General features: G+C 41.5%; 1 pseudogene; it reads right to left on the reverse strand.

Annotated features, from left to right (window-relative positions):
- Nucleotides 1-245: 245 nt before the first annotated feature.
- LOC100405567 (PRELI domain containing protein 3B-like) overlaps nucleotides 246-20,598 on the reverse strand; it is a 40,228-nt pseudogene continuing 19,875 nt past the window's right edge.

The raw sequence follows: 20,598 nt of genomic DNA on the forward strand, positions 1-20,598 counted from the left end.
TATCCTGAATTTAAAATAAATGTTAAGAAGAAGAATTTCTTTCAAAAATTGTTAAATTTTTCATAAATACTGGAATTTCCAATATTAGACAATTATTTCAAACAACACTAATTTCAGATGATCTCTTTTATTTAGAAGCAATGAATTTCTTTTTTGATCTAAAGTCACTGTCTTATATCAACCTACTTTAAAAACAATTCTACTTAAAATATATTTATAGTTTTAAAATAAATATATTACCAGCTTGGAGATACATGGGGTATTTGTCTACACACATTCATTATCAATTCTCTACGAAGGCTGCTGCAGCCTCCATCAGAGTTCTTATGACTCCTCTTGTGGGCGCCATCAATTCTTCATTCTTAACATGTAATTCATGTATGACCCATTCCAATAAATCTCTTTTTCCTTTCCAACATGGGACCCTTGGTGGGCAGTGCCTAAACATGGAAGCAACTGCAGGTTTCTGACCATGACCAGTGAAACTGAGGGGTTTCCATGTGGAGAAGCCTGATCTCCACCACCCAGTCCTCTTAAGGAACCTGGGTCTTTTTTATTTCTTTTCCTCCCTTTCTTTTTCAGTCTTTCAGCAGCTGTTTCCTTGTAGCACCTTGGAAAGTGAGGGCAATTGGCTGGTGTCACTCCTGGTACTGCCTGAGGGCCTAGAAATGAATGGGAATAATTGCCCTACCCCAAAGGGTCAAAAGGACCTTTTAAAATATTTTCTGGAAGTGGTCCCTAAACCCTATGAGTGGCACAGCTCTGAGCAAACTCCCACACATTTTAGGCAACTTAAATCTTCTTTTCTTACTCTAAATTCTTCTCTTTTCCTATTCAACTGGCTGAGGGCAAAGGAAACCCACCCAGCCTCCAGTTCTTGTCATTAAAGTTCATGGACTGGGAAGCATGGAAAGTGTGTCCTTATCAAATTATAAGGATGCTAAAAGTTGGGGATTACACCCAGGTATAAAAGGAAAGCTCATAGCAGGCTCTGGAGGGACACATGCAAAGTGGCACTGGTGCTCACCTAAGTAAGCCCAGAGATGTCTGGAATTCTAAGATTGGACCCCACAGAAGGATGCTGCAGGGGATCCTGTGGACCTCTACCTGCCCAAAGGGGACTCCCTTAGCAAAGGCTCTGAGGTCTTGTATTAAGCCCTTCTTAGAATTTTATCTCACAGTTGCAATGCTGCTTGACCACAAAATTGTTTAGAATCTTTCTAATGGGAAAGTGGGATAGCATTGCATGTATCCAGGCTTTTGTGCTGCTGTTGTAAGCAGGGGCCCTGATTAACATGTGATGCCCTCCTTTGGTACTGTTTGGCCCCAGTGATCCTTGCAATCTGGGGAGGTTTAGCCTCCGAAATCAAACTGCCATGGAGATGGCTTTATCCAAAATTTTGGTTCACAGCCTTCCTTGTGTTGGAGGTAAAAATGCTTGATGCTGCAAAGTGGAACCAACACTCAGGCAAAAGTTTTCTCAGCAAGGCAATTTAATTCTATAGAAGGGTGCCCCCAGCATACAAGGCAGAGACAAGAGAGAGCACCTAGAACAAAGGAGAGTAGCAGTAGAGATTTTAGACTGGTACAGCCCTCTGGGGAGGCCCAGCCCGGATCTCTTGTGGTCCAGCTGATATCTGCCCATTGACAGCATATTTCCAAACTTGGGGTATCCTGGTACTCCTGTCATGAGCAGGATGCAGGGTCAGTGGCTTCCCTGTAGGGACAGAGGTATTTTTCTAAAGTAGAGATTTGTCTTTGCCATTCACCTTCCTCATATGGTATAAGAAGGCAAGCATCAAAGGTAATGATTTGGGGGTGAGTCTGACCTAGTTACATTGATAACAAGGTGTCAGCAATAGAATGAGAAAAGAAGAAAAAGTAATAGAATAAATAAAAGAGAGTTAAGCTTTTCTTAGTTTTAGTTTGAGGGGGCTTTTGGCCTGGATAATGGCCCATGACTCCGGAGGTGGTGGTGTTTTCTTGACTTGGGTGTGATGGGTCTATCCTTTTTCTGCTGTCTGGACTCAGGCAGTATCAGTGGTTTGAAGCACCAGGTAAGGTCCTTCCCAGGCTGGCTCAAGTTCCTCCTTCTTCCAGCTTTTGATGAGGATACTTTCATTTTAGGAAAAGGAAAAGTAGAGGAGAGACCAAGTATATAATTCCTGAGGGAAAGACTATTTTTAACTGGGCAACAGGAAGGTATTTGGTAACTAAGTCTTTAGAACTAATTTGCTTAGGTGGTTCTTTAAGGTAGTATGATATTCTTATTTAATGTCTAGGGCTTTGGATAGCTTTTTAATAATATGCACTGTGAAATAGGTGCTGTTGCTTGAGTTACTATCTTCTATTAGCCTAAACTTGAGCACTATATTTTTATTTAATGCTTTATACTATTGGCCATTGCATTTGAAAAGGGAATAGCTTTGACTTAATGAGTGAGGCAATCTACTATCATTAATAAGTATTTTAGATGACCTATTGGAGGCATCTTTGTGTAATCAATCTGGGTACTTTGGAATGGCCTTAAGCCTGGACTCTTTCCCTTAAGGGGCAATCTCTTCTGTAGTTTGTTTATTAGTAAGCAACTATCTGTAACTTGCTTGGTTAGGGTATAAATTCTTATATATTTGTAAACTCTGAAAACTGTATCACACATGGCTTGGGGTCCCTAATGGGTCCTCTGATGCAGATTGGACAGGATTTCTTTTATAAAAGGGTTTGGACAACATTTCTTTTTGGTCTGGCAATATCTGTTTTCCTTCTGAGTTCTCTTTAGCACCCATTTCGATTAGCTTTTCTTTCTCAGAAGAAGAGAAAATGGGGATCATTGTAGGAGGAGGAAGGTAAGGAGTTAAGTGGAAAACAGGCATTAAAATGGCAGCCTGCTTGGCTTATCTGATCTAATAGGTTATTTTCCTGACTCTTAAAAGGCAGATTTTTCTGGTGTCCAGGGACATGGACAATAGCTATTTCTTTTGGCAACTGAGGATTATTTAATACTCGGTGATTAACTCTTTGTGAACAAGGTTTTGATCTTTTCTATTAAGAAGACCTTGTTCAGTTTAAAATCTTTCTAAATGTAAGAGCCACCCTAAAGGTGTACTTAGAATCAGTATCGATGCTTCCTTCCTGGTTTTACAGGTATTTTAAGGCTTGACTCAATTGCAAACAGGTCACAAGTTTGGGTAGACTAGTTATTAGACAATTTTCTTGACTCTATTTCTGTAAGAGCTATTCCATTAATTACTGAATATCTGTTGTATCTTTTTGCTCAATCATGTGGGAAGAACCATCTATAAATGAGTGCCACCCTGTTTTGAAGGCGGGGAGGTATATTTTGAATTGGGCCTAACCTTTATGTGATAGTCAATTAAATCAAAATGTGTATTCTTTTTTTAGGTTTAGACTTCCTGTTAAGAAACCTGCTAGGTTAGGTTCAGTGTTTAGTGTGAAATTATCTCTTTTTAACAGAATAGCCTCACACTTTAAGATTCTTGAGTCAATAAATCACCTTTTTGCTTTTTTGACTTAAGATGGTTCTAACTTGATGGGGCGTGCTTACAACTAAATTTCCTCCAAAGATTAGTTTTTGACTCACACCTTTTACCCTTGGAGGGTAAAGGACATGTCTCTTCCACCAACATAGGGCAAAATCTATTTCCTCTTGGGAGGCAGGTCTCCTACTAGCAATATTTTCTGTTAAAAGTTCATAAATCCATTCTTCATTTGACCCAAAATTTGGCCAGAAAACTAAGGGTTCAGGGATTGGTTCTTGAGTCCAAATGAAACAGCAATGTTTTATAATTTGTTGATTTTTCTTATGTTTAGTCTTTTTATTTCCTTTCCAATGTTATAACATGAGACCTAGGGTACTATAGGGCTGGGACAGGGGGCGGGATATCTTTGTTACTAATTTTATCCTTTTTACTCCCTATCTTGCTTGGGGTATTTCCCATATTGGGTCTTAGTTAGGCTCAATCTCTTGCATCAGAAATGTCTCTCCTATCTTCTCTAGAGGTTTGCTATGGCTATGAGGCTCAATTTCTCACGTTAAAAAATGTCTCGCTTATCCTTTAGCCCTGCCTGCTGGAGGTTCCTTGCACCCTTCTCTCCCTTCATCTGCTCTGGCCGCTTCCCTGAGGGAAATTAGGTTCCTCTTAGCATAGGTTCTTCTTAACAAGCATTGGTGGGACTGTATAAACCTCAACATCAGGATCCCTACAAGAGGGCCACCATTAGTCTTATGAGGTAACCACAGAACCACAGATTGGACTCACTCACTCTGCACAGCAGTAGTGCTTGTTACAGTTCACACACTTTCAACCTCCAGAATCCCGACCACCAAGGAAATAGTTTGCAGCCCCGTGGCTTTTTTTTTTTTTACGTTGGTCTGTGCATAGAGTTACTTGGTCACTGAGGTCTCTGAACCTCCTTTCAACAAGCTGCTGGCCAGTTTCTTTCCCGTGTTGCTGAGAGTCCAGGTTTATTGATTACACTGAGTGGGTCTCCACTATTTTACTCCTGAGGCCACTGTAAGGAGGCAGTGGGGTGTGCCTTCTCAGGAAAGAGGACCAGAGACCCTTCCCCAGAGAAGAATGAGCCCCCAGATTGTTGGAGATAAAAATGTTTGGTGCTGCAAAGGGGAACTAACACTTAGGCAAAAGTTTTCTCAGCAAGGTAATTTACTTTCGTAGAAGGGCACCTCCTGCATGCCAGACAGAGGCAAGACAGAGCACCCAGAACAAAGGAGAGTAGCAGTTTTTATCCCTAATGCAGACCTTATTCCAGTGTTCCTCCAGCCCCACCATGGTCTGGTGTCAGCCCGCACAATCTAGGCTAATTCCAATTGACATCATCAAAGGAGGCAAGGATGGGCTTTTGATGAGAAAAATGGGTACATAGGTCATGGGAAATGCTTGGGTGTGTTTGGTCACAGCAGAGATAGGGCTGATAGCTGAATGGGTGAGATTACTTTTTAGCATAGAACAAAAAACCTGAAACCAGAAACCAAAAACCCTTTGAAGAGGAACTATTTTTTTTTTTTTAACAAGACTTAGATTATTTATTGGGGCAAAGCAAAACTGGCAAGCTTGTATTGCTATCTCATGGCTAAGGTTTCAAGCTATTGGGTCTTTGTTTATGTGTGTGTAGACATGTCTAGATGTGTTTATTTGTATGTACACTAATTGCTATATGTTGTGTCTAACAAACATGGTTGGCCAAACCCTAACTATGCTGGAAAGAGTCAAACCTTATCAGAACATAACTTACCAGATTTTATATTAAAGTTAAAATTGGTAAGAGTCACCATTGTAACATGCAATTAAGACTAACAAAAACACATTTACATGCAAGGTGTGTAAGAACAGTAGTGTGTGTGTGCATGTGTGTGTGTGTGTTTAAGGGTTATAAAAGATTTTTGCTCTTTAAAAAATGAGTCATCATTTTGGTAAAATAAATAATTTATAGTAGTCTGAAATTCTAAAATCAAACTTCATTTCATAATTGTCTTTCCTAATGCGTGGCTTTCTGGATGGGTGAGAGGACACCTGAAAACATCCAGAAAAGAGGTAAACAGGGATTTTTTGATGTGTTTCGGTACATGGGATTGTCAAAATGATATTCAATCCTCTTTAGGTTATATTTTTGTAAACAATACTAATATTTATTCCAAAATTGTATGGGATTTCTAAAATTCTCATATCTAAGTATATGCTACGAATCACAATTCTGGTTACCATGTTAAGTTATTGTAAACCACACAGATAACCAAATTTCCCTGTATAAAGCTACTAACCGAAGTAAAACAAAAAGCAATTAAATATTAAGAAAATACTTTCATGTTAAACCAGCTAATACTGAAATTATTTAAAATAGTTTATAACCAATGCTTAATCCCAATATTCCTGGGAAAACAATTAAAGCTGCAGGTATATTTGGTCACCGTCTGGGCCATTTAAACATTTTATAAAGGGATTTAATTTGATTGTTATTTTCAATGCACATTTTCTGGGTGTATAAAAGCTTTACTATGCAAGCGGGCTGATGTTATAACAGTACATTATTATGCTACAGTGTATTTTCACCAGGTAAAGAAAGCTTTTTATGGTTTGAATCTTCTGGAAACATCAGAGAAAGACTGTCCTTGCCATCCACATGACAACAAAACTTCGGGATCTTGAACTGTGGGGTTCATAATCTCACAACTGAGAAGAGACCCGCCGGGCTCTTGGAGCTGTACATGCATGGGAACCCTTGGGATAAGACTAACCAGGGAAGTTTCTCCCCAGAAGAAGATGGCATCCTTTGTGGTCTCACAACTAAGAAGGGTTTGCACATGTTTGGAACTGTGTGCTCATTGGAACCCTTGAGGTAAAGCTAACCAGGGAAATTTCTCCCAAGAAGAATATGACATCCTTGATGTGAACAGGTTTCCTAAGTTCACAGATTAAGACTTCTACTGTCATGACACTCTTATCTTTGAATGCTTTTTCTTGCTTATGCCTCTATGAACAATAGAAGTGGAAAAGGGATCTGTTATGTGCACTAATGCGGTGTACTTTTACTTGTGAAGGAGTTTGTAACCAGCTTTCTACATGGATTACCTTATAACCTGATAGATTAAAGATGAAAGCCCAATGTAGGTAAGAAAATTTAATGGTATATATATTGCCTCATAATCAATCAATAACAAAACACTCCTTTTAATCCACATCCTGGGTTAAAGAGAACATTGCCAGGCTGGACATGGTGGCTCATGCCTGTAATCGTAGCACTTTGGGAGGCCAAGGGAGGTGGATTACCTGAGGTCAGGTGTTCGAGACCAGCCTGGCCACAGTCTTCACTAAATGAGAACCTGACCAAAAAGGGGGAATTTTTAAGCCAAAATTCTGGGAGTCCATTGTTTTGGACTAATCTCATGCACTAGGCCCCAACAAACCAAACCAAAATGTCCTGGGTCTTTAAGGAAACACATGGATTCTAGAATGAACCAAGTTTTGTTCCTTTTTCTTCTTCTGCAAATCTCTGTAACAAACATTTCTAACAACAGAGGTATCCACTCCCTGAAGTTCCTTTAAATCTGTTAATCAGATTCATTTCCTCTTGCCTAGAGACCACCAAGCTTCAGATGATCATGCAACGAAGGTTCCAGCCAGTTCCATATGGAGATACTGCCTCAAGCCATCAAGGAGCTACCCTGCCTCCACTAGATAGGGCAGGCTGAGAGTTCCATGATCCTCAATAGGAATGGACTATGCCCCAAGTCAGCATGAAGCAGTTACAGAAAAAAGACCATCAGTCCCTCTGCCTCCCATGAAGATTTATGGGGATCACATCTCTCAGAGGGGAGATAAGGCAGGAAAATAGGGTCTGGAGGCAGGGAACATAAGCTATAACAGGAATATCCTCTCCATAGGGCATACACTGAGTAAATGAATATGTAACTTTACTTCATCCTCTTCATTTACAAAGGGCATACCCCCAGTAGAAAGAATTTAAACTCATAAAAACTCTGTGACAGAGCCTTTAAGACCCTATGCTCAGGCCCACTACCACACTGTGGTGTGTACTTTCGTGTTCAATAAATCCCTTCATTCCTTCCTTGCTTTGCTTGTGCGTTTTGTCCAATTCTTTGTTCAAGATGCCAAGAACCTAGATACCCTCCACAGTTAACATTAGGAGCCCTGTGGCACAGCAGGAGGGGAGAGGCCAGTAGCCGAGTGTTACTGCCTGAGCTCCATTTCTCATCAGTGGAGACATTAGATTCTCATAGGTGCACTGAACCTTGTGGTAAACTGCTAATGCAAGGGATCTACCTTGCACACTCTGCCTGAGAATCTGATACCTGATGATCTAGAGTTAGAACAGCTTCATCTCAAAACTATCCCTGTCTACCAACCCCCCATCTATAGAAAAATTGTCGTTCACACCAGTCCCTTGTACCACAAAAGCTGGGGACCGTTGATTTAAAGAACACTGTTAATGTCTGTTCCCTGCCTTCATCTGGAGGGCCATGGTCAGTTTTTAAGCAACTCTAGCAAGTGATCCACCCAGCTGTCCCCTCCCACCCTATTACTATCCACAGCTCCTCAAAACTCCCCTGGAATTTAGACTAAAGCATGATTGTGCCGCTGCACACAAGCCTAAGTGACCCAGGGAGACCAGTGAGACACCAGCTTAAAAACAAACAAACAAACAAAAAGGCTCTGAGCTGGGTCCCTGTCCCCTTTCTGTCTGCTTCAGGACCATCTATACCAATCTTGATTTACCGGCTTGAAATCAATTCCACTGGCGAAGAATAGGGAAAGGCTTTATTGAATACATGAACAGTTTCAATGGAAGAACCATAGCAATTTTGACTAGATCTAAAAGAAGAGTTCCTTAGTACACTGCATATTATTCATTACATAAAAAGAGTTTTTCTAAATGAAAAATGTTTAGGAGGTTCAGGAGAGGAAGAACAAGTTAAGGCATGTTCTCCACAGCAGAGACCTCAAGGCTCTTATGCGTGCAGGGCACAGTACCAGCGTAAAAGTCCGCAGGGACAGAATGAGGGCCCCCACTGGGGTGCTTCGGGCTCCTTCCAGGGCAGCGGTTGAAGCAGGTGGTGCTGCAGGCTTGCAGAAAGTCGGGGGATCGTCTCCTTTTCGGGTTCCTTCCAAATGGAATCCTGGGTTTTCAGCAGCTTCCGGGGACGGCTTGGACTGCAGAGGGCGTCCTGGGCGTGTGTCCTTCCGCCTCCGCAGGCGCTGGCATCTCCAAGCAGCTTCAGGCCACTATGGACCCCACCGTCAATAGCATCTGCGTCTTCTTGAGGTGACTGGAGCCCGTTTGTGGTTTCAGCCAGTGATTTCTGGACATGGGTGTCTCGCTGGCGTTTTTGGTCTCTCTCATCTCCGAAAAGGGCTCTGTGCCTGCCGGAGGCGCAGTGCAGCAGCCAGCTCGCAGCTGAGCTCCTGTGGAGCAGGTGGCATTGGCAGGAGTGGCGGCTCAGCATAGGGAAGTTATCCATTGCCCAGGCCCAGGATTGCTCTTGGTTCAGGTCCCATGGAATGTGGGGCTCTGGACCTGCCTGCCTCCAAGACAGCCCTTCCAAGGTTGATGTGTGCTCCATAGCTTTAGCCTCCCAAGTCTTGACCAGGCTCAGCTGTAGCTGGTCTAGGGAAAGAGCAAACGGCTCAGTCCGTCGCCGACTGTGGGCTTTTATAGCATTCTGTCTTGTATAAGAAGTCGTAAAGCAAAATCCAATCATGTGGAGATTAACACTTATTTACCTTGCTAATTGCTTCAGACTGTGATAGGATTAGGGTGAAGATTTCATCATTCTTGAAGGCACTTTAAAAACCCTTTGGGTTTTTATTGGATTAGCTATAATAAGGTGGGGCAGGGTGTGAGAGAATGGGTCCAGTTATTGGCAGTTTTCTTTATAAGAAATTGGCAGCTTTTAATATTTCAATATTTCACAATTTGGTGAGATGTTAGGTATACATCTCTAATAGATGTTTTATCAAATTAAGGGAATTCACTGTTTCTAATTTGCTAAGATTACTTTTATATTAATAATAAAGCAGCGTTGAATTTTTAAAAAGATTTTTTTTGTATTTACTGAGATTATCACTGATATTTTCTGCTGTTATTGTGGAGAATAATAGAGATTGATTTTCAAGTTCCAAACCAATGTTGAGCTCCCAATAAACTCCATTATATTATCAGGCATTTTTTTTAAAAAAAGTATATTATTGGATTCTGAATGTTAACATATTGTTTACCATTTTGCCCTGTGAATGGGAGAGATATTGGATAATCGAAAAATTGAGGAGGGGGCATTAGTGTGATACATGAAATGGGCATATAAATATTTAAACTTGTTGATATTTTAAAAGGCCTTTCTATATATGTAGTTTTTCCACTCATTCAAAGACTTTTCAAATATAGGGAACCTGTCTCTTTTGTAGCATTTCAAAAGTCAAGATTGGCCTGAATCATTCTATTTTTGAAGGCACTCTGAAATAAATTTTAATACAGAGTGAATTTTTGAGGATTCCAACAGCTGGGGAAAAACACTGAGGAACATGAGGTGAACAGAGAGGCATATTTTAATGACCCGGCTTCCCCCAAAAAACATCACTGAAATAAACACTCTAGTGAGATTGCTTTATTCAAGAGTTCTGTTCTTAGGAAGTGGGAGTGAGAAGAAAGAGGAGAGGGGCAGCGATGAGCATATTAAGTGCTGTGCTTCCTAGCTGTCCAAGCTTGGTATCAGGCATGACCAGAGGCGACTTTATTACTAAATCAATAAAGTTTAACTGTAAGGCAAACTTCCAACGAGTTAGTAAAACATTTGTCCTAAAACATTTTTCTAATTCTCTCAAAGAGAATCCCCTACTACCTGTATGAAGACTGACTCCACAAATTTGAAGCTGCTCTGAACAACAATAGTTGTTTGATCTCATGAAACCATCTTCTGAGAGGCCTTATGAATAACTGCCTCTCTGCACAGTCCACTTAGGAGGAAGAAAAGGACAGAATATATCCGCTGTTGAAGAAATAACACAATTCTCACAACAAAAGACTGCTGCATACCAAATAGAAGAGAGAGGGAACAGTAGTTTTGAGTTGGCATTCACAGATTTACATGCCTGTAAGCCCGACAACTACAAAGTTAGCCACATCTCATACATTTTAGCAGAGCAGGAGGAAGCAGGGTGAATTCCTTTCTCTTTTCAAAAAGAGAGAGAACACCTTACAATGGTGTCTTCCTATCTGCTGAGAGACATTCAGTTCATTCAGGATGTACTTTAAGAATCATCTACATATTTGTTTCATGACCTTGAATAAATTACTACATTGTATAAACTTGAGATTCAGCTTTATCTTTAGAGGGACTAATCTAAATTCCAATGGTTCGACTAAGGATGCAGACTCACCATATTAAATGTGAGGTTGCTGGTGTATTTCCTTTAAGGTTTTTAGGAAAAGAAACAAAACACTCTCAAATAGTATAAGCATAAAAAGATTTATTATGGTATAAATGTCACTTAAAATCTGATAGAGGCCAGGTATGGTGGCTCATACCTGTAATCTGATCATTTTGGGAGGCCAAGGTAACTGGATTGCTTAAGGATAGGAGTTTGTAGCCAGCCTGGCCAACATGGGGAAAACTCATTTCCACTTAAAAAAACAAAAAATTAGCAGGGCATGGTGGTGGATGCCTGTAACCCCAGCTACTTGAGAGGCTGAGGCAAGAGAATTGCTTGAACCTGGGAAGTGGAGGTTACAGTGAGCCGAAATAGTGCCACTGCACTCCAGCCTGGGCGATACAGCAACAATCTGTCTCAAAAAAACAAAACAAAAAACTGATATAAAGGTGTAGACACAGATTTTAGACTGAATGCCAGGGAATAATTTTCTGAATCACATTGCAAACTTGCTCCCTAAAAGAACACTGTCAGAAATCAATAAATGCTGAATCAGACAGCTGCTGAACCATCACAGGCTTCTCCCTTCGGAAAAACGCAGCAAATATTAGATGACTGGGTCAATCCAAGTGTCCATAGGAAATAAATGCATGTAGTAATTCTCATGGACTATTTTTAGAGGACAAATGTTTCATTCATTTAAAGAACAATCTGGTTGTGCATTTTTGATGCACAATGCTACTGAAGGACGATGTATATCCTAAAGAAATTCTCTCATAGGAATGAGAATAATATATGTGATATTGGTGATTAGGTGGCATCAGAATGTCCCCTGTGGGACACTGGAGCGGAAAAGTCTGGCAGAGGCTCATTAGAAATTGATATGCTGAAGTTGGAAGCAGCAAATAAAGTGTACCTATAAAAATCTTAGAAATATGCCAATAAATGAAAAATAATAAATGAAATACCCCAATACTTTTTGGAAGAATTAAAAATACATATACACACAAAATATGTCACATATAAGACTGATTGCTACAAAACACACAATAGAAATAAAAATAAAATTGCTAGAAATAAAATAGTTACTTATAAGAAGAATCTAGTAAAACTAGGAAAAGAGATAAAAAGGAATAATTAATAGAATGCATCTAATTACATAAAATAGGATCAGGGCCTGCACAAAACACTGTCAAAAATGTTACATCATTCAACTTATTTTCCCCTTAGGTATAAAACTTAGAGCACCTTTGAAGTCTCTTTTTCATCTAGTTAGTTGAGTGTAGACAAAAATACAAAATGTATGGCTTTAAGAAAGTCCTGGGATACTCCTTTCCACAACCTAGCCTATACTAATATTTTATTCATTGCTCTCAGTGATTGGTATGCTGCAAGACCTGGATTCTGAATCCAGATTCTAGCAGAATTAGCTCTGTGATCTTGAACTATGATTTAACTGCATTGAGTCGCCTCTCTGCAACCACTCAACACCTCTAAAATATGCCAGAAGAATGAGACATAGTAGGTTTGGTTGTCTAGGCTGCCCTGCAATAAGGACATACTTTCTATAGTGAATGGACAGTCAGTTACTGGATCATGCTGCCAGTGGGACATCTCCATTGCTCTCTTTCCTTGGATGATTCAGTCATAGCAACCCAGTAGTCTTTTCAGAGTATCTTCCAGAATGATACAAGTTTCACCTTAATCCTATCAGGCTCTGAACCAATTTGCAAGGCAAATTAGTGTTAATTACCCACTTAACAAAACATACTATAAAAACACACACTCAGTACTAGCTTGAGTCATTTACCGTTTTTCCTAGCTCAGCTACATGGCTGGCCTCATCACAAGGCTGAACCCATAGAGTTCTCTCCATCAACCTTAGAAGAACAGTCCTAGAGGAAGGCAGGTCCAGAGCAGGTGCCACATGCCACCAGGTCCGGACAAAGAACAAACCTGGGCCTGGGCTCTAGATCACTTGCTGTGTTGAGTCACCATTCCTGCCAATGCTCTTAGCTCTGTGAGGATGTAAAAACCATATATATGAGCTGCTGTGCTGGGTTTCCAGCAGGCACGGAGCTGTTCCCAGACTCAAGAGGGGCCAATCACCATTAAAACCCACATGTCCAGGAGTCAGTGGCTGAAACTACAAAGGAGCTCCAGTCACCTTAAAAAAAAGATGCATGCAGGGCACCATTCTGCCAGTGGCTGAATTCAATGGGCCCAAACTGGCCAGGAGATGCCAGCACTTCCAGAGCTAAACAAAACATATCCAGGATGCCTCCATAAACTGCTCATAATCAAGGCTCGAATTACAGAGCAACCCAGAAAGGGGCAGGGGGAACAAACCTTTTGTTACTCATGGCTCACAGTGAGAAAGAAGTTTGACAGGACTAGCTTTGCAAGACAAACAGGAGGCTAGGTCCCCAAGACACAGGTCACAATACCCCACTGATAAGATTTCTTTAAAAAAAAAAAAAAAAGCCCAAGGCAGCTAGAAGAAAGATGGCTGCAAAGCAACTTCTGGTTACCCTCATTGCTCATTATATACTAATTATAACAAATTGGAATGCTAAAAGACACTGCCACCAGAGTGATGACAGTTTACAATGCCCAAAACTTAACCTATATGTTCTGTAATGGGGAGAAACTCCTGGTTCCAGAAGCTCCTGCCCCTTTTCCAGACAACTGAAGAAATAGTTAACCCCTTGTTTAGCATGTAATCAAGAAATAGCCATAAAATAGCTAGCCACCCTGCCCCCTGGTGCTACCCTACGAGGTAGCCTTCTTTTTGTTCCTTAGTTTACTAAATAAACTTGCTTTCACATTACTCTGTTCGCTTGCTCTTGAATTCTTTCTGTCATAAAGTCAAGTATTTACTTCGTCTCCCAGGCTAAACTCCAATTTTAGGGATACCCTTGCATCAACAGCACCACTGCCTTCAACCAATGCCCTGGAAGGAGCTCCTCACACCCCAGTGGGGACCCTCATGATGTTATTGTAAACTTCTTTGTGACTGTGCCATCTAGGAGCAAGAAGTCTCTATGATGGAGATCATTTCTTATATAGTTCTTCCTCTCCAAAGTACCTTAAAGTTTTCCTAATATAAAAATGATATGCAATCAAGAATATGCTAAGGAGCTTTACCTTTAGGCCAACTCAGAATTCACAGTTCTTTGTACATGACAATTAAAGCCTGGTACTTATTATCCACCTGTGTGGAGTCAGGACTGTTCTCTGTAGTCCAGACCGTGCCCGGAAGCTGCTGAAAACCCATTATTCCATCAGGAAGGAACCCAGAAAGGAGAGGAACCCCAGCCTTTTGCAGACCTGCCCTGCAACTGCAACCCACTTCAACCGCTGCCCTGGAAGGAGTCCGAGGCACACCAGTGGGGGCTCTCCTGCTATCTCTGGGGACTTTTGCACTCTAACTGTGGCCTGCACATATGAGAGCCTTGAGGTCTCTGCTGTGGAGAACATGCCTTAACTTGTTCTTCCTCTCCTGAACATCCTAAACATTTTCATTTAGAAAAACTCTGTTCATGTGGTGTATAATATGCAGTGTGCTAAGGAACTCTTCTTTTAGATCTAGTCAAAATTGTTATGGTTCTTCCATTGAAACTGCACACATTGTTTAAAGCCTTTCCCTTATTCTCCACCTGTGGAATCAAAACTAGTAAATCAAGATTGGTACAGATGGGCCCAAAGCAGACAGAAAGGGGTCAGGGACCCAGCTCAGAGCTTTTTCTTTTGATGATGATGATGATGATGATGATGATGATTTGAGATGGGAGTCTCGCTGAGTCACCTAGGCCAGTGTGCAGTGGCACGATCAGGCTTCCATCTAAATTCTAGGGCGCTTTGAGGAGCTGTGATTAGTAACAGGGTAGTAGGGGACAGCTGAATGGATCACATGCTGGAGTTGCTTCGAAACTGACTGTGGCCCTCCAGATAAAGGCAGAAAACAGGCATTAACATTGTTCTTTAAATTAGGGGTCTCCAATCTCCCCTGTCAAGGACCGGTTAAGAACTCGGCCCCAAAGCAGGGGGAAAACGAACTGCTTTGGAGCAGCAGAGAAACGAATATTACTGGCTGAACACCTTCTGTCAGATCAGCTGCATTAAATTCTCATAGGAGTGTGAATCCTATTGTGAACTGCGCATGCGCGGGGCTAAAACTAGGTATCTTATTTCCTGATGATCTGAGTTCTAACACTTTCATCCCGAAACCATCCCCCCACCCGTCCCCGTCCCTGGAAAAATTGTAGCCCGTGGCGCTGTGAGGGTGGGTGGTGTGTACCCAGCTCTCTAAGTTCTTGGCCTCTTTAACCTGGAAGAATGGGGAAAGGCGCCCTGGAAGTACTGTGAGTTTGCCGTTGGAATAAATATTGTGGACCCAAAGAGTTTTAGGGAAGAGCGATTTATGAGAGAGAGACAGAGACAGAGACAGAGACAGAGACAGAGCTCCCAAGCTGTTGTGGGAGGGGAACCCAGAGCGGGAAATCTGAACCTTGAGTTACAGAGCACCCTCCTTCTAGAGCTTTCTGTGGAAATTTGGGACAAAAGAGCCCCACCTGGCTTTCCCTACCTGGCCCGCGGTGGGAAAACCAGACAAAGAGCTTTACATTTGAAACCCTTCTGGTCTCCACTGGAGGCGTGGAGCAGGGAAATTCCTGCACCTGAAACCCTAGAAGAGAAGTTTCTTTAACACAGTCCCTCAGCACCTGCGCACAGCAAAGCTGGTTGGAGTGCCCATCATGGGGTGGGCAGGTGCAGCTTCCTCGCCTCATTTTCCTTGCGTTTCACAGACATCTTGCAGACTGCCTGCACCATCAAGATATGGACCTTGGAGCAAGTTTTTAACCACCCGTGGGAAACTGTTAAAACAGCTGCAATGCACAAATACCCAAGCCCTGCAAATCTCAGCATGGTGTGGGTTGATGTGTTGGACAGATGTTGGGGTCCAGCACATCTGCTAGGGGGGCTACCGACCTGCGGGAGTCCCTGAGACCACCAACGTAGATGTCTCATTCAACCTGAGGGAGAGAGTGTGTAGAAGTGAAAGAAGAAAGAAAAGTGGAGTCTGGAGGTCCGGATGACTTGCAGTCAAGCAGCAACTTTATTTCTGTAGGTGACAGCTTTTATACCTTTCTTCTTGTTACATTTACTTTAGCTCAGCAGAAAAGGGGGCAAACAGAAAAGGGAACAGAAATCACGTAAAAATAGTTATCAGGGGCTTGTGATAACAGCTCACAAAGCAGTTTAAGGGGGCTTGTGATAATAGCTTACAAAGCAGTTTAAGAGTTAATATATGTTTTTCAAAGATACACAGTGCAAGCAAACAATGGTGCCGTTAAGGTGGCTTGTTAACTATGTTTTCCATCAGGAGGTAGAGCAAAGGCTTAGCTCCTGAGAAAATATGGACAGGAGTCTCTGCCCCTCTCAGGCATCTCAATTGCAGCAAGCCTATTGCTTACACAGAGACTAAAGGGGATATGAAGCAGTCAGCACAATGTCCTCATAAACCACAGGCCCTTACCCTGCATTCTGTTTTTGCCTCAGTGGCTTGGCCATTTTTACCTCGACTCTACAGCCCCCGAGAGTGGGGGGAGAGCAGATAGGTCCAGCAGCCAAGATGGGGTGAGTCACGCTAATTGTCTCAAGCCCTTGGCGTGAACACTGCAGACAGACATATAGATCCCTCTGGCAAGCAGCATAGCCACAGACTTCTCCACACAGAGTGAGAACTGCATGTCTCTTACTGTTTCAGCAACAACCAAACATAGTTCCTAGTACCCAGAAAAAAACTATTCTGACTCAAGAAACCATAATCATTGTGAAAGGAATCAGCCTCAGCAGTTATCTTGAAGAACTGAAGACAAGTACAATATCTTCAAATGCTAATAGGGGCTGAGTAGCACTGGAATGGGTAATACTTAAATGTTAAAATTGAGACATTGGCAGAGACTCAACAAGAAAAGAAAACTTCAGGCCAATATCCATGATGAACATACATGCAAAAATCTTCACTAAAACACTGGCAAACCAATTACAACAGCACATCAGAAAACTTATCCATCAGGATCAAGTAGGCTTCATCCCAGGGATGCAAGGCTGGTTCAACATATGCAAGTCTATAAACAGAATTCACCACATAAACAGAACCAAAAACAAAAACCACATGATTATCTTAATTGACGCAGAGAAGGCATTTGACAAAATTCAACAGCCCTTTATGCTAAAAACCCTCAATAAACTAGGTATTGACGGAATGTATCTCAAAATAATAAAAGCTATTTACGACAAACCCACAGCTAATATCATACTGAATGGGCAAAAACTGGAAGCATTCCCTTTGAAATCTGGCACTAGACAAGGATGCTTTCTCTCACCACTCCTATTCAATATAGTATTGGAAGTTCTAGCCAGAGCAATCTGGCAAGAAAAAGAAAAAAAGCATATTCAGTTAGGAAAGGAGGAAGTCAAATTGTCTCTATTTGCAGATGACATGATTGTGTATTTAGAAGACCCCATTGTCTCAGCTGAAAACCTCCTGACACTGACAATCAACTTCAGCAAAGTCTTGGGATACAAAAAATGTGCAAAAATCACATGCAATTCTATACACCAAAAACAGACTTAAAGAGAGTCAAATCAAGAATGAACTGCCACTCACAATTGCCACAAAGAGAATAAAATACCTATGAATACAACTAACAAAGGATGTAAAGGACCTCTTCAAGAAGAACTACAAACCACTGCTCAAGGAAATAAGAGAGGCACAAACAGATGGAGAAACATTCCATGCTCATAGTTAGGAAGAATCAATATAGTGAAAATGGCCATAGTGCCCAAAGTAATTTATAGATTCAATGCAATACCCATCAAGCTACCAATGACCTTCTTCACAGAACTGGAAAAAACCACCTTAAACTTCATATGGAATCAAAAGAGACCCCACAGAGCCAAGTCAATTCTAAGCAAAAAGAATAAAGCTGGAGGCATCACACTACCTGACTTCAAACTATACTACAAGGCTGCAGTAATCAAAATAGTATGGTACTGGTACCAAAATAGAGATATAGCCTAATGGAACAGAACAGAGGCCTTGGAGGCAACACCACACATCTACAACCATCTGATCTTTTACAAACCTGACAAATACAAGCAATGGAGAAAGGATTCCCTGTTTAATAAATGGTGTTGGGAAAACTGGCTAGCTATGTGCAGAAAGCAGAAACTGGACCCCTTCCTGACACCTTACACTAAAATTAACTCCAGATGGATTAAAGACTTAAGAGCTAACACCATAACAACCCTAGAAGAAAACCTAGGTAACACCATTTAAGACATAGGCAGAGGCAAGGACTTCATGACTAAAGCACCAAAAGCATTGGCCACAAAAACCAAAATAGACAAATGGGATCTAATTAAACTCCAGAGCTTCTGTACAGCAAAAGAAACAATCTTTAGAGTGAACCAGTGACCAACAGAATGGGAAAAAATTTTTGCAATCTACCCATCTGACAAAGGACTTATATCCAGAATCTACTAAGAACTAAAACAGATTTACAAGAAAAACAAAAAAACAAACCCATTCAAAAGTGGGCAAAGGATATTAACAGACACTTTTCAAAAGAAGACATATATGAGGCCAACAAACATATGAAAAAATGCTCATCAGCACTGGTCATTAGAGAAATGCAAATCAAAACTACATTGAGATGCCATCTCATGCCAGTTAGAATGGCAATCATTATAAAATCTGGAGACAACAGATGCTGGAGAGGCTCTGGAGAAATAGGAACACTTTTACACTGTTGGTGGGAGTGTAAATTAGTTCAACCACTTTGGAAGACAGTGTGGCGATTCCTCAAGGATCTAGAAATAGAAATTCCATTTGACCCAGCAATCCCATTACTGGGTATATATCCAAAGGATTATAAATTGTACTATTATAAAGACACATGCACACATATGTTCATTGCAGCACTGTTTACAATAGCAAAGACTTGAAACCAACACAGATGCCCATCGATGATAGACTGGACAGGGAAAATGTGGCACATATACACTGTGGAATACTATGCAGCCATAAAAAATGATGAGTTTGTGTCCTTTGTAGGCACATGGATGAATCTGGAAACCATCATTCTCAGCAAACTGATACAAGAACAGAAAATCAAACACCACATGTTCTCACTTATAGGCGGGTATTGAACAATGAGAACACATGGACACAGGGAGGGGAGCATCACTCCTCTCTGAGGTCTGTGGCAGGGGGACTGGAGAAGAGACAGTGGGGTGTAGGGAGTTGGTGAGGGGAGTAATGCCAGATATAGGTGATGGAGATGGAGGCACCAAACCACATTGCCATGTATGTACCTATACAATAATCCTGTATGTTCTTCACATGTACCCCAGAAGCTAAAGTGCAATATATATATATATATGATTGAGAAATTGCTGGCTTCACAAAAAGGAAGCATAAGCACTCTGATGGTAGCAGCATCATTTACAGAGAAATGATAAGGAATGTTGGTAGACAACATCAAGTACCCCATGTCTCTCCAACCTGGCAATCTATTATTTTTAAACGATATTTTGGGTAGAATTTTTTTAAAAAATAGACTGATATAAGACTTTGTGACTTGGGATAAAAACAGAGAGGTGCAGGTGTCTAAATAAAAGGGATCATCTAAACTTAGTGTTGTTTGAAATGGCTGCCTAATTTTGAGGGTTCCAATATTTATATGAAAATATAAAATTTTTTCAAAAAGTACTTGGAAGTTTGCATTGCTATCGAATACTTTTAATGTAAAATTTTAAAGCTTTTTAAACCTAGGAGTGGTGGAATGATCCAAGATGGCTGATCGCTAACATCTTGGGATTGCAGCTCCCAGTGAAAGCTCAGAGAACAAGAGGACGCCACACTTTCAGACAAATTTTGGTTGCTCACGGAACAGAAGATTCCCAGTGAAGGAGCTCCACGGGTCGCCAGCGTGACTCTTGTGGCAGGCACAGCAGTTTCGCCAGGACCTCGGCATGGCAGCTCTCAGTGCAGACCAAGACTGGGACTGGTTCCCCTTCTAACTGAGGTTTGAAGGAGCCACATGGGTCGCCAGCGCAACTCTTGTGGCTGGTGCAGTGGTTGTGCCAGCACCTCGGCGCGGCAGCTCTCGGTGCAGAGTAAACGGGACTGGTTCCCCTTCTGAACGAGGTTTGGAGCTCTGGGAAGGCAGAGTCGCCTATTACAGACTCAAGAAGGAAGCCAGACTGGAGACTCCTGGGCAGAAAAGTACCATTAGTCTTTTAAAAAATTTTTTTAAATTAAATTTATTTATTTATTATTATTATTATTTTTTTAATTGCATTTTAGGTTTTGGGGTACATGTGCAGAACATGCAAGACAGTTGCATAGGTAAACACATGGCAGTGTGTTTTGCTGCCTTCCTCCCCTTCACCCACATTTGGCATTTCTCCCCAGGCTATCCCTCCCCAGCTCCCCGCCTGCTGTTCCTCCCCTATTCCCCCCAATAGACCCCAGTGTTTAGTACTCCCTTCCCTATGTCCATGTGTTCTCATTTTTCATCATCCACCTGCGAGTGAGAATATGCGGTAATTCATTTTCTGTTCTTGTGTCAGTTTGCTGAGAATGATGTTCTCTAGATTCATC

This window comes from Callithrix jacchus, chromosome 2 (assembly GCF_049354715.1).
Source record: "Callithrix jacchus isolate 240 chromosome 2, calJac240_pri, whole genome shotgun sequence".
In the NCBI taxonomy this organism is placed as follows: domain Eukaryota; kingdom Metazoa; phylum Chordata; class Mammalia; order Primates; family Cebidae; genus Callithrix; species Callithrix jacchus.